The 12,582-nt window shown below is 39.4% G+C and overlaps 1 pseudogene; it reads left to right on the forward strand.

The window, feature by feature from the left end:
- The first annotated feature begins 5,744 nt into the window (after positions 1 to 5,744).
- Positions 5,745 to 7,047, forward strand: LOC101523453 (ruvB-like 1; annotated as a pseudogene).
- Positions 7,048 to 12,582: the final 5,535 nt, after the last annotated feature.

The raw sequence follows: 12,582 nt of genomic DNA on the forward strand, positions 1-12,582 counted from the left end.
CCTATGGGAATACAATATGCAATAATAAAATACATGAATACTTAAAAAAACTGTACCGAAAACTTTCAGAATTGATAAAGCAGAGAATCAAGATAGCGGAATAGGTTGAGGAAACATGTAAACAGATGGATAAATATTAGCCAGTGTGAAACAGAGGGAGCACATTCCAGGAAATAGGAGAGGACAGAATAACAGCAGAGGAGTACCTGTAGATGGACAGACACAGGAAAGCAGTCGACACAACGGTGCGGTGTTATAGTCACGGATACCCAAGTGGCATTCAGTGAGTGGCTATCTGAACAGCACCTGCAGCCAAAACAACACCAGCAACCAGGTGGAATGGACTTTCAATGGGAGCTTAGGTGGTAAGCCCAGGCAAAGAACTGCGCATCCTGCTGGTATTTGATTTGACCAGGAACAAAGAAGGAGCACAGATCCCAGACTGGCAGTGCAGGAACAGGGTGGATTTCACAACCCAGTCTGTACCATAGAGCTGTGTTGTTTCAGGAGCCAAGGGTTATGGATATTACTGAGCATGCACTGAGCTGAAAGTGAACTAATTTCTGGCTCAGCAAACTGCAACAATGTTGCATCCTACAGGTTCCATCCAAGACAGGACCGGGTAGCCATCAGACCTGATAACCAGCAGATCAAGATCTCTAGTAGTGGCACATCAGGCACCATTTTGCATGATGTGTCAAAGAATTTAAGGCTGCAGGGACAACAGTGAGTTGTGCTTGCATGAGCTGAGAGGGAACTCATTGAGCTCAGTGCATTGCACTGGTCCCACATGAAAATAATAAAGACTATGACATCATATGGGTCAAATTAGGTCTGTGTGGCCCTGAGACCTAACAGAAAACAGGTTCTTCCAAGAGCAAAACCACCAACAGGCTAGCTATACAGGACACTTGATGCCTCCATAATTTTGGGACCTACATCAACTGGAAGTGGAAAATAAGTTGTACAGAAAATGGTGCAGCCTCAACACGGTTTCACAGGAGCTGGAGTGTGGTGAGCCAAGAGCTGGGGCTACAGAGATCATGGTGGAAATCTAACATAAGAACCCAGACCTAGAACTCGCTGGAGTAAGTAGCACAACTGACTGCAAAAAAAGAGTCATGTACCAACAGAATAAGTAAAGTCAAACTGTAGACCCATGGGTGACACAGCTTAGAAAATGTGCCCCAAGGAGAAGAATCTGATAACTAGAAGTAGAATGATCAAGAGCAAAAAGAGACAAATTCACAATGGATATTACTGAAGAGTCCCCTGTATCGGGGTCTCCCGGCCCGGGGAAGAAATCACCCCACACTCCAGGCTCTGTTTCAAGAGGCACTTTATTCTTCCAACCAGTCGATCTCCCAGCCAGTCAACTCGACTTCTTCCTCTCTAGCCTCTCTTGCCTCTCTAGTCTTCCTCCCGTTTTTCTTCCCGTTTCTCTCTGCTTCATTCCCCAGTCTCCTCATCGCCCCTCAGTCTTCTTCTCTCCGTCCATCCAAGTCATGCCCTGTCCTCTGTCTTCATCCATCTGTCTGTCCGTCCATCTGTCCGTCTGTCTCTCTTTCTGTCCGTCCGTCTGTCTTGGTCCAGCTTTTTCCGACTGCTTAAATATCGCTCTTCCCCAATCCACCTTTTTCCGTGGGTCCACTGGATGCTACCTGATTGGCCAGGCCCTGGAGAGGAGGCAAATTCACCTCACCTGTGACTTTCTACCTTCCTGCTGCCTCCTGGCCTTGAGCCAGCCGCCATTTAGAGGTCCCTCATATGCGTGGGGTCTGCTCCCCACACCCCTGAAAAGGAGAAAATCCTTTGCCAACCTCAGAGTTAACTGAGGAGGACATCAAGAAAATGGGAGAACAGAATTCAAAACACTTGTTATAAAATATCTTATCAACAATGAGAAGCATGTAAAGCAGTCATTCAAGTGATTTAAGGAATATGTCACACTGCAAATGAATCAAATGAAAGCTAATATGTTAGAAATGAAGAATGCAGTAGAGCAAATTAAAAATACAGTGGATAGTCTCCAAAATAAAATAAAGGAGGTGGAAGAAAGAACCTCAAAATTAGAAGATATTTTCTGTCACCAAGGGGAAACAAACTAAAAACTGAAAGCAGAGCAGGATCAGGCCAAAAAAATTTATTCAAAAATTGAAAGGTACCATTAAAAAGCCAAATACAAGAATTATGGGAGTCCCAGAAGGTGCAGAAAGAGAAACTGGGATTAAAGGTGTATTTAATGAAATAATAAGGGAAAATTTCCCTAATCTAGAGAAAGAATTGGGAAACAATATCCAGGAGGAGCACAGAGATCCCAATAAGTTTGATCAATAGCAATCTTCACCACAACACATGATCATCATGCTGTCTTCAATTGAACACAAGGAAAAGATCCTTAAATGTGCACATGAAAAAAATCTATTGACATATAAAGGAATGCCAATTAAGCTTAGGAGACCTCTCATAGGAAACTCTACAGTCAAGAAGAGAATGGAGTGACCTATTCTAGATTCTAAAAGAAAAAAATAGTCGGCCCAAGGATAACATATCCAGCAAAGCTTTCTTTTGTCTTTGAAAATGAAATAAAATTATTCCACAGTAAAGAAAAGTTAAAAGAATTTGCCTCTTCCAAACCTGCCCTACTAATGATACTTCAAGATGTTCTCTTGACAGAAAAGAGGAATAGCACCCAACAAAACCAAAGGCAAATGTGAAGAACATCCCAGTAAAATAACAACAGGAAACTAAATCAATTAACAACCCATTCCTAAAATGACAGGACCAAAGTACCACGCATTCATATTAACTCTGAATGTAAATGGCTTAAACTCATCAATCAAACATCACAGATTAGTAGCCTGGATTAAAAAGCAAAACCCATCTGTTTGTTGCTAATAGCAGTCACATATCACCAACAAAGATCAGTGGAAACTATATCTCATGGATCTTGATTGTTTTTGTTAGTTTGATCTCTTCAAAATACTGTCTTCTGATTAAATTCTTTGATGACCCATAGATCATATAGTAGCATCATTTTCACCAAGAAGGTTCTTCATTTTCTTTTTTATTTCTTGATTGACACTTTAGTCATTCAGTAGCATGTTACTTAATTTCATGGTGTTATTAGTTAGCTTTTATTCTTCCTGTTGTTGATCTTGCTTTGTGGCTCTTCATTTAAGTGGATATATAATAACTGTGTAACAATGACTATTATATCTAGTAGTATGTTATTTAACTTCATGACATTGTAAATTTTTGTTTAGCTTCCTGTTATTGACGTTGTGTTGTGGTTTTTCAATTAAGGGGAATATAATAACTGTGAAATGGAGATTATCATATCCAGATGTGAGAATACAATGCAGTATGCTTCTCTACTTCCAAAGATGGACTCACAGTGAAACTGTTTATTATATCCTGACAATAGGATGTTGGGTTCTCTGCCATTTTCCATACCCACATTGATGGACATATGATTGTGTATGAAGAACTGTACTATAGTAATGATGTAGGGGAACTCAGAAGGGGGGGATTGGTTTGCAGAGGGGATACAGGAAATCCAAGGCCTATGGAATTGTATCATAAAATGATAATAATAAAAAGAAGTAAAATTTCAACAAAAGAATTGATAATGTAATGTAATTTAGTGGCAAGTTAAGTCCTATGGGTAAAACATGCAAAAAACAGTTTTCTCTAGGTTGATGATCTACTTGCTGAAAGAGAAATCAAGAAAACATCTTCGTAACAGTCCCCAAAATTCAAACACTTAGGAATAAATTTAAACGAAGAAGTGAAACATTTCTTCAACTAAGATTGTTAAACATTAAAAAACTATGAGATAAAGGCACAAAAAGTGGAAATTTATCCCGGTCTAATTTAGTAGAAGAATCAATATAATAAAAATACGTACCATAATTTACGGATCCAATGTAATCCCTATTCAAGTACCAATGCAATTGATTATCAAGTTGTCAAAATCAGTCAGAAAATTTATATAAAATCACAAACATTCCAGAAAAGCCAAAGCAATGTTGAACAAGCAAAATCAGACTGCAGGTATCATTATAAATGACTTAAAAGCATACAACAAAACTATAGTAATTAAAATAGCAGAGTACTGACATGGAACTGGTAGATGGGGCAGAATGTATAACATGAATTCTTCAATGTACATAAAGCCAAGTGATTTTGATAATAAGGCCTAGACCATACAGTGGAATAAGGATAATGTCTTCAAAAAGAATACTACAGAATGTGAAATATGTATCTCTGTGTGTATTTACATATATCTATATATAAATGTGTAAATATATTTGTGTATGCATGCATGTGTGTATAATGTTTCCTCTAACTATATACAAAATTCAACTCAAGGTGGATAAAACATTTATATTAAAAGGTGAAATCATGAAGTTGGTGAAAGAAGATACAGGGGAAACACATGAATACATTGGAATATGGGATGACCTCTTGGTCAAGACCTCAAGAACAGAGGAAATGAAAACAGAACTGGAGAAAGGAGTGCACTTGCTGTTTATTGTTGTGTGGAGATATAGTTATGTTACAGTTACAATTTTGTGTTTAAAAATTGATCAGGTGTTTTGCGATGTAGGCCAGGCTCCAAAAAACAAATATGTTTTCTCTGATTTGTGATAGCCAATCGAGAGTACAATAAAATAAAATCTATATGAGTGAAATTGACATTATCAGACTGATTATTATTTATTTTCCTTGTCTACACTCCTGAAGAACAGTGTTTTGTGTATGCTGGTTCCTCGCCACTTTTCATTACATGTATTTAATGAAGGATCAAGCCTGTGATCACAAATAAATCGGAAGTGTGTTATTGCAGAAAGAAAATAAAAAGAAGAAAGGAAAGAGTAGGGAAGACGATAATGAGGTAAGGAAGAGGATGTGAAGTTAGGAGGGAATCATTCATTATGTTCTTAAATCTATACATGAAGTATGTTCTAATTGTATACATAAAAGCAAAAAATCTAAAATAAAATAAAACACGAACCGAATCTTGCTTAAACATGAATATGCCATGGAACAATTTAATTCTCAAGGTGAAAAAACAGACTTTTGTTTAATAAATTAATACAATTTTTGAATCAAGCGTAAATTTTTTTTCATTAAAAATAAGAGGTTTACATATTATGAAATCCCAACAATGAAATATGCCTTGGTTTACGGAAAGTGAGCAAGAATAGCCTGGAGACCATTTGTCAAAGTGTTATTCATCACCAGGGAGAATATACACCTGTACCTAGCACTTTCAAAATCTATTAGTAATTTTCCATTTATCTTATTACAGCAGTTTTACAAGCCCTAAGGTAAAGTTAACATATGCTGGAAAAGGTATCATTATACTGACGAAATAATTAAATTAATTATATATTATCTGTGTGAATGAAAAATTTAAATGGTATTATAGAAGAAAGGTAGCTCTTGGTGAGATTTCTTTTATATAAGTGAAGGTGAGCACCATTTCATGTGGTTATTATCTGAAAAGTTTGACTATTTTTTATTGAAACTTGTTATTTCTTTTAGTTTCTTATTATTTTATCTCTTATTTACCAGGGTCATTAAGCCTTTAATCATAATGTAAATTAAAATATGTCATGTTTAAAATATCCCAAATCATTAAAAATTGTTGTAAATTTGGAGGGTTCCCCGGGCACCAGGCTCACTGCACCAGGTTCTGATTTTCCACGTTGGTTTCGGCTCCCATCCCCGCAAAAATGAAAATGGAGGCGACGAAGAGCACCAGGAAGACGCAGCGCATCGCCTCCCACAGTCACGATAAAGGACGAGAGCTGCTTGGCCAAGCAGGCGGCCTCAGGACTCGTGGGCCAGGAGAACGTGCGGGAGGCATGTGGCGTCATTGAATTAATCAAAAGCAAGAAAATGGCTGAAAGAGCTGACTTGTTGGCAGGACCTCCTGGAACTGGCAAGACAGCTCTAGCCCTGGCTGTTGCTCAGGAGCTGGGTACTAAGGTCCTTGTCTGTCCAATGGTGGGGAGTTGAAGTTTACTGACGGAGATCAAGAAGACAGAGGTGCTGATGGAGAATTCCCGCAGGGCCATCGGGCTGTGGATAAAGGAGACCAAGTAAGTTTATGTAGGTGAAGTCACAGAGCTGACTCCGTGTGAGACAGAGAACCCCATGGGAGGGTATGGCAAAACCATCAGCCACGTGATCATAGGACTCAAGCAAGCCAAAGGAATCAAGCAGTTGCAACTGGACCCTGGCATTTTTGAAAGTTTGCAGAAAGAGCGAGTGGAGGCCAACAGCGGAGCTGTGAAGAGGCAAGGCAGGTGTGATACTCATGCCACAGAATTCGGCCTTGAAGCTGAAGAGTAGGTGCCCTTGCCAAAGGGGGACGTGCACAAGAAGGAGATCATCCAGGACGTGACCTTGCACGACTTGGATGTGGCTAATGAGCGACCCCAGGGAGGACAAGACATTCTGTCCATCATGGACCAGGTAATGAAACCAAAGAAGACAAATTACAAACTTCGAGGGGAAATTAACAAGGTGGTGAACAAATACATCGACCAGGGCATTGCCGAGCTGGTTCCAGGTGTTCTGTTTATTGATGAAGTGCATATTGCTGGACGTTGTGTGCTTCACCTACCTGCACCGAGCCCTAGAATCTTCTATCACCCCCATCGTCATCTTCGCATCCAACCAAGGCAACTGTGTCATCAGAGGCACCAAGGATATTACCACCCCTCACAGCATTCCGATCGACCTCCTGGACCGAGTGATAATCATCCGGACCATGCTGTACACTCTGCAGGAAATGAAGCAAATTGTTAAAATCCGAGCCCAGAGGAGGCTCTGAATCACCTGGGAGAGATTGGCACCAAGACAGCTCTGAGGTACTCAGTGCAGCTGTGGACCCCAGCCAACCTGCTTGCCAAGATCAACGGGAAGGACAGCATCGAGAAGGAGCAAGTGGGTGAGCTCAGCCAGCTTCTCTATGATGCCAAATCCTCGGCCAAGATCCTGGCTGGCCAGCAGGGCAAGTACATGAAGTGATGAGGTTGCAGGGGGCCGCTTCACAGGCGAGGCCTGGTTCTCCGTGCGCCTGCCTGGGCTGGCCTGTGGGAGTGAACATAGCCTGGCCCCATCCGACTGTTGGGGAACGGCTGGTTCAGCATGGAACCACACATTGCTGTTTTAGATGCTCGTAGTTTCTCTTGAGGTGCCTTGGCAGGAACCCTCTGCATGCCCACTCCCCACCATTTTTTCTAATAAGTTGTTGTAAATTTGAATAGGATTAAATATCTTTATAATTGTAGTAGTATTTCAAGCCAAATCATTGGATTGAAAAGAATATAAAAGTTTGTCAAATCTATTGTTCAATTATACTGATGCAACATTTCTTTAATTTTTATTTGTTTGTTTTTACATAATGCATATTACTTCCCACATGTAACAGAAAATACAGAGAATTTTTCTTTTGTTAAGCTTATTTCACTTGAAAGGATGTCTACTTGCATGCATTTTTTGTGAAGATTATAGAATTCTATGTTTTTTTTCAGAATTGACTAAAGATTATTTATATATGTGTGACATTTTATTCATTCACTTATCTGAGGTTGAACAACTTGTTTGATTCTGTATTTTAGCTATTATTAACATTTCTGCTACAAACAAGATGGAGTGAATCCCGTTATGACAATGTGTTCATGTTTTCCAGATGTACGCCCACTAGTGGGTTGCTGGTTCACATGGGTGGTCTATTTCTTCTACAGTCACTGTATCAATGTACACTTCCCCCGGCAGTATTTAAAATTACTCTGTCTCCTCACCAGCGTGTGTTTTTTGCTTTCTATTTTCAATAATAGCAGCTCTGACAGGGTTGAAGGGACTTTGATTTGCATTCTGCTCATGGCAATTTGTTTCCATATATTTGTTGTCCTTTTGTATGTCTCTCTTTTAAGATTTTGTTTAATTTTTATTGGAAAGGCAGATATACAGAGAGAAGGAGACAGAAAAAAAAAAAAAGCTTCTTCTGCTGCTGATTCACTCCCCACATCGCTGCAACAGCCAGAGCTGAGCCAATTTGAAGCCAGAAGCCAAGGGCTTTGTCTGGCTCCCAATGTGGCTGCAAGATTCCATGGCTTTGGGCCATCCTCTCAGGCTTCCCCAGGCCACAGCATGGACACAAATCAGTGTCCATGTGGGATCCTATAAGGTCCAAGGACTGAATTTAGCCACTAAGCTGTTGGACTGGGTCTCATAATCTCCTGTAGCAGTGATCCTGTAGTGGTGAATTCTTTGTTTTGTGAATTTAGGAAATACCTTATTTCTTCTTTCCTTCTAAAGAATAGCATCATGATGTAAATCACTTGGTTAGAATTTTATAATGTCTTAAATATATCCGATAGTCTTGTGGCTTATAAGCTTTTTTTTTTTTTTTTTGAAGCTTTACTCTCAGTTCATTCTCCATTACATGTAACTTGATGCATTTCTCTTACTAGCTTTAGAATGTTTTCTCGGTGTGTAGCTTTTGGCCATTTGACGATATGACTTGGAGAACAGTGTTTACTTTTAGTGTGCTTACGGATTGTTGAACTTGTATTTGGATTTCCATGTCTTTTAAGTCCTGAGCAATTTTCAAGCACTATTTACCTTAAGGAATTTTATAAACTGCCTTTTGTCTCATACCGAAATTCCCAAATTAAGAATATTTGATCATGCAATGTATTCCTTGTGGGCTTTATTCTTTAAAATTCACATATATTTGCCAGATATATGGAAGCCTAGTTTAATATCAGAAAAAGTATTAGAGTAAAGAACATGCTTTTTCTGATATTAAACTAGGGTTCCATATATCTGGCAAATATATGTGAATTTTGCCCTAGTTTTTCATCTCTTAATTGCTTTTCTTTCATTCACACTTGCCCACTTAAAATCCATACCCTCCCACCTTTGTAATTTTTGTTACTAGAAAAAACTGTCTTTTAAGTTTCTTTCCACTTTGTTTATTTAACATGTCTAGAAAGCTTAAAACTAATTTATTAATTCACACACTATTGTTTCTCAAATGAAATTTGCTTTTGGATCTTGGAAAGATTCTATTGGTTTCTTATCTACACTTCTTTGATTTCTTTGGTTTTTCAATATTTACTTTCTTCAATTTTCCGTCTCATTGCTACACTGAAATACTGAAAGACTTAAATTTGCTTTGTGAAACAGAAATTGTGTAGCCATCTTCTATTTAATATCATTTTTTACTATTGAAAATAATTTTAGCAGGGATTGTATACTCTCTAGTATCTAGGATTTCCATGCTTCCTTGTAATAAATATATGCCATAGATGTATTCATCATTTGCTTCATCATTTGCTTCTAACCTTTTGTATGTCTAAACATGTACTTAAAAGCAGTAATTCATTCTATTTTGTTAAGTCTTACAACTGTTACTGTTCATGTAATAATTAATATCTTGTTGCCTGACAAGCTATATACTTCTATTTTGATTCATATCAAATTCTTCTTTTGACTTATCAAATATAATTGTATTGATATATAATGTGTATATGAAATAGTTAAATATGTTTTTTCTAATTTATTCAGTGAGAATTTTATCATATTCAAAAGTTATTCATTGATTTTAGAACACATGGTAATTTTCATATGTTTGTTTATCTTAAAGATTTGTTGTATTGGAAAATCATATACAGAGAGGAGAGACAGAGAGGAAGATCTTCTGTCCCCTGATTTACTCCCTAGGTGGTCTCAGTGGCCAGAGCTGTGTCAATCCAAAGCCAGGAACCTGGAGCTCCTTCCAGGTCTCCCACATGAGTGCAGGGTCCCAAGGCTTTGGGCATCATTAAATGCTTTCCCAGGCCACAAGTAGGGAGCTGAATGGGAAGTTGGACTGCCAGGAATTAGAACAGGCACCTTTATGGGATCCTGGCATGTGCAAGGAAAGGACATTAGCTATTAACCTACTGTGCCATGCCCTAAATAATTTATTTTTGATCAGTCAATAATTTTTTTAATTATTTATTTTTTGACAATCTTGACATAATTAGGGTAAAGGTTCAAGTGCTACAGGAAGATGGGTAAGACAATTAGTTCTGTATTGTTTCCTTAATGTATCTGATGTAAAAGGGGATTTTAAGGGAGAAGCCCCACTCAGTCTCCCACCCACCCCAGGTCCCTAATGTGGGGCATGCTCAGAGATTCTTTCTCAAGTGGTTTTGATAGTTCAACAGTTCTGAATTGCTGCCAATCTCACTACTCCAAGCACGATGAGGTCGTTGAAGAATCCACTGTTTGTCATAGTCCATCATAGAGTCTCCATTTGCCCAGTTTTTCACTGCTAAAATATCGCTGAGGTGGTTGATTGACTTGTTCTGTCCTCTGTCCTCTCATGGTTAGGGTTCTGAGTCTGAAAGCTCGATTAGGGAGATCCCCAAAGAAACTTTGTCTGAGGTGTTCCCAGACCAGATTCTTGTATGTACTAACAAGCACAGGACTCAGCACAGTCCATCGCCTTGATCAGCTGGTGGTTGCAATTGCTGGGTTGGTTCTATTTCCATCCCTGTCTTCCACTGGAACCAATGGGTGCCACACTCCAGCTTAGTTTTGCCCAGTACCTATTCGGTCGGCCCTCGCATAAACCAATGTGGGCTGCAGCCTAGTCGGAGCAACCCACAATAACCCTAACCAGTCCCGGCCCCCTGCCCTGGTTTGCCAGTGTGTGCAGCAGACTAGCCCAGTCTGTCCCATATCCCCTTCGGCTCTCATACATGTCAATGGGTATTAAAGCCTTGTTCTATCTAACCAGCTCAACTATCTAGCCCTTATGGATGTTGTTGGGTGTATATCTAGCCACTCCAGCTCCTGTCCTAGTTTTCATGCCCTTCCGTGGGGGTGGTAACTCAAGTGGGAGGAGCCCACTATTTCCCTCCCAGGCCTCTCCCAATCCTGGATTATGCACTCCCCAGGTGTCTCCACAGCTTAACTTGACAGAACTAGCCCCCAGTGCCAGCTTCTGCCAGCTGATGCTGTGGCTAAGCCCCAACAACCCTCACCCACTCTAATTGTAGATTGCACCAGTAGGAATAATCAGCTCAGCCTGGTTTTTCTCTGATCTGGTCCACATGAGGCGCACAGGTATTGTAGCCCTGCCTAGTCTGTTCTGCCCCCATCCCAGTTCATGCTCTCCAGTGGGAGTAGCTGTTCAGCAAGGGAACCACCCCTTACTCCCATGCCGGCTCTGTCCCCTCCCTTCCTGGTTCTCTCGTGTGCTGTTGGGCACTGCGGTTACATCTGGCACAGGCAACCTCACCTTGGCATTCCGTGTTGTATACTGCTTTTGTCACGACCAAACCTGGCTTGACCCACTCTGTTCCAGTGTTCATATTTGCCAGTGGATGACGTGAACTGATCAGTCAATATTTTAAATCTTTCTGTTACATAGTCATTTAGGACAACATTGAATGATTGTTGGAAAAGTCACATAATTCAGGGAAATAAAGATGGGTTTTTCTTACTGTTTATTTGAAACTCAGAGTTACAGAAACTAAGGGTGCAGAGAGGGAGAGGAGTTTGGCTCTGCGGGTTTACTCCATGACAGTTCATTTGGCTCAGATCATAGCCAGGAGTCAGGTGTTTCAAGTTGCTTCAAGTGGTGTGTGATAGGAGCCCATACGAGTGGACTAGCTTGTGCTGAGTTGATGAATTGGCAAAGATATAGATTAGAAAAAAATTGTGGGACATGAACCAGCACCAATATGGAATGCCAGGATCACAGGTGGTGGCTTAACATTCTCTGCCACCATGTCAATCCTTGGATTGAAATTCTTAAATACATATTATATAAAGAAAAAATTAAAAATACTTATATCTTATTGAATAATTAAAACTGGAGGTTTGAAGAGATAATTTTTGTAATTAAGATGAAGTAAGTTTGTAAGAGGGAGAATGGCTACTAGAAGTTGTAGATAATAGTGGGGTTTTGTCAAAACAAGTAACACTGAAATTAATAAACGTTTTTTTCCCATTTGCTAAATTGTGAAAGCATAGTATTTGTGTTTGTGTATTAGGCAAGCTGGTGATACTGTTTTGCAATACCTGAATCATTACATATTTTTCCTTCATGTGAGAATGTCTTCTACAAAACAAATGTATCTCTTCTACAAAACAAAAGTGAATAAACTTTATACAATAACAAAATAGAATTTAAAAAACCTGGCAATATGTTGGTATGAAATCCATTTTTTGCTGTTATTTTGTTTTGTTTTGTTTTCTCAATATTGCGATTATCCTTTCCAATGTTGTGACAGAGTTAAAGGATAAGAGTTACTGGGAAATACTCTGCACATTGAAGTGCTGATCAGTATGGGTAACATACCTGAACAGTAAGTAAAAAAATCTAGTCCACAATTGAGCCAAATATGAATCCCTTAACTTTTTACCCGTTGTTGGGCGTCAAAAAGATTGGTGTGTGTGAAGGATTGTTGCTTGGGACTTAGCATGGCAAGTTCAACGGAAAGAAGTGATCAGTTTTCAGGCATTTCCTTACATGTCTCTCCTCAAGTGGTAGTGATATGG

This window comes from Ochotona princeps, chromosome 7 (assembly GCF_030435755.1).
Source record: "Ochotona princeps isolate mOchPri1 chromosome 7, mOchPri1.hap1, whole genome shotgun sequence".
Classification (NCBI taxonomy): domain Eukaryota; kingdom Metazoa; phylum Chordata; class Mammalia; order Lagomorpha; family Ochotonidae; genus Ochotona; species Ochotona princeps.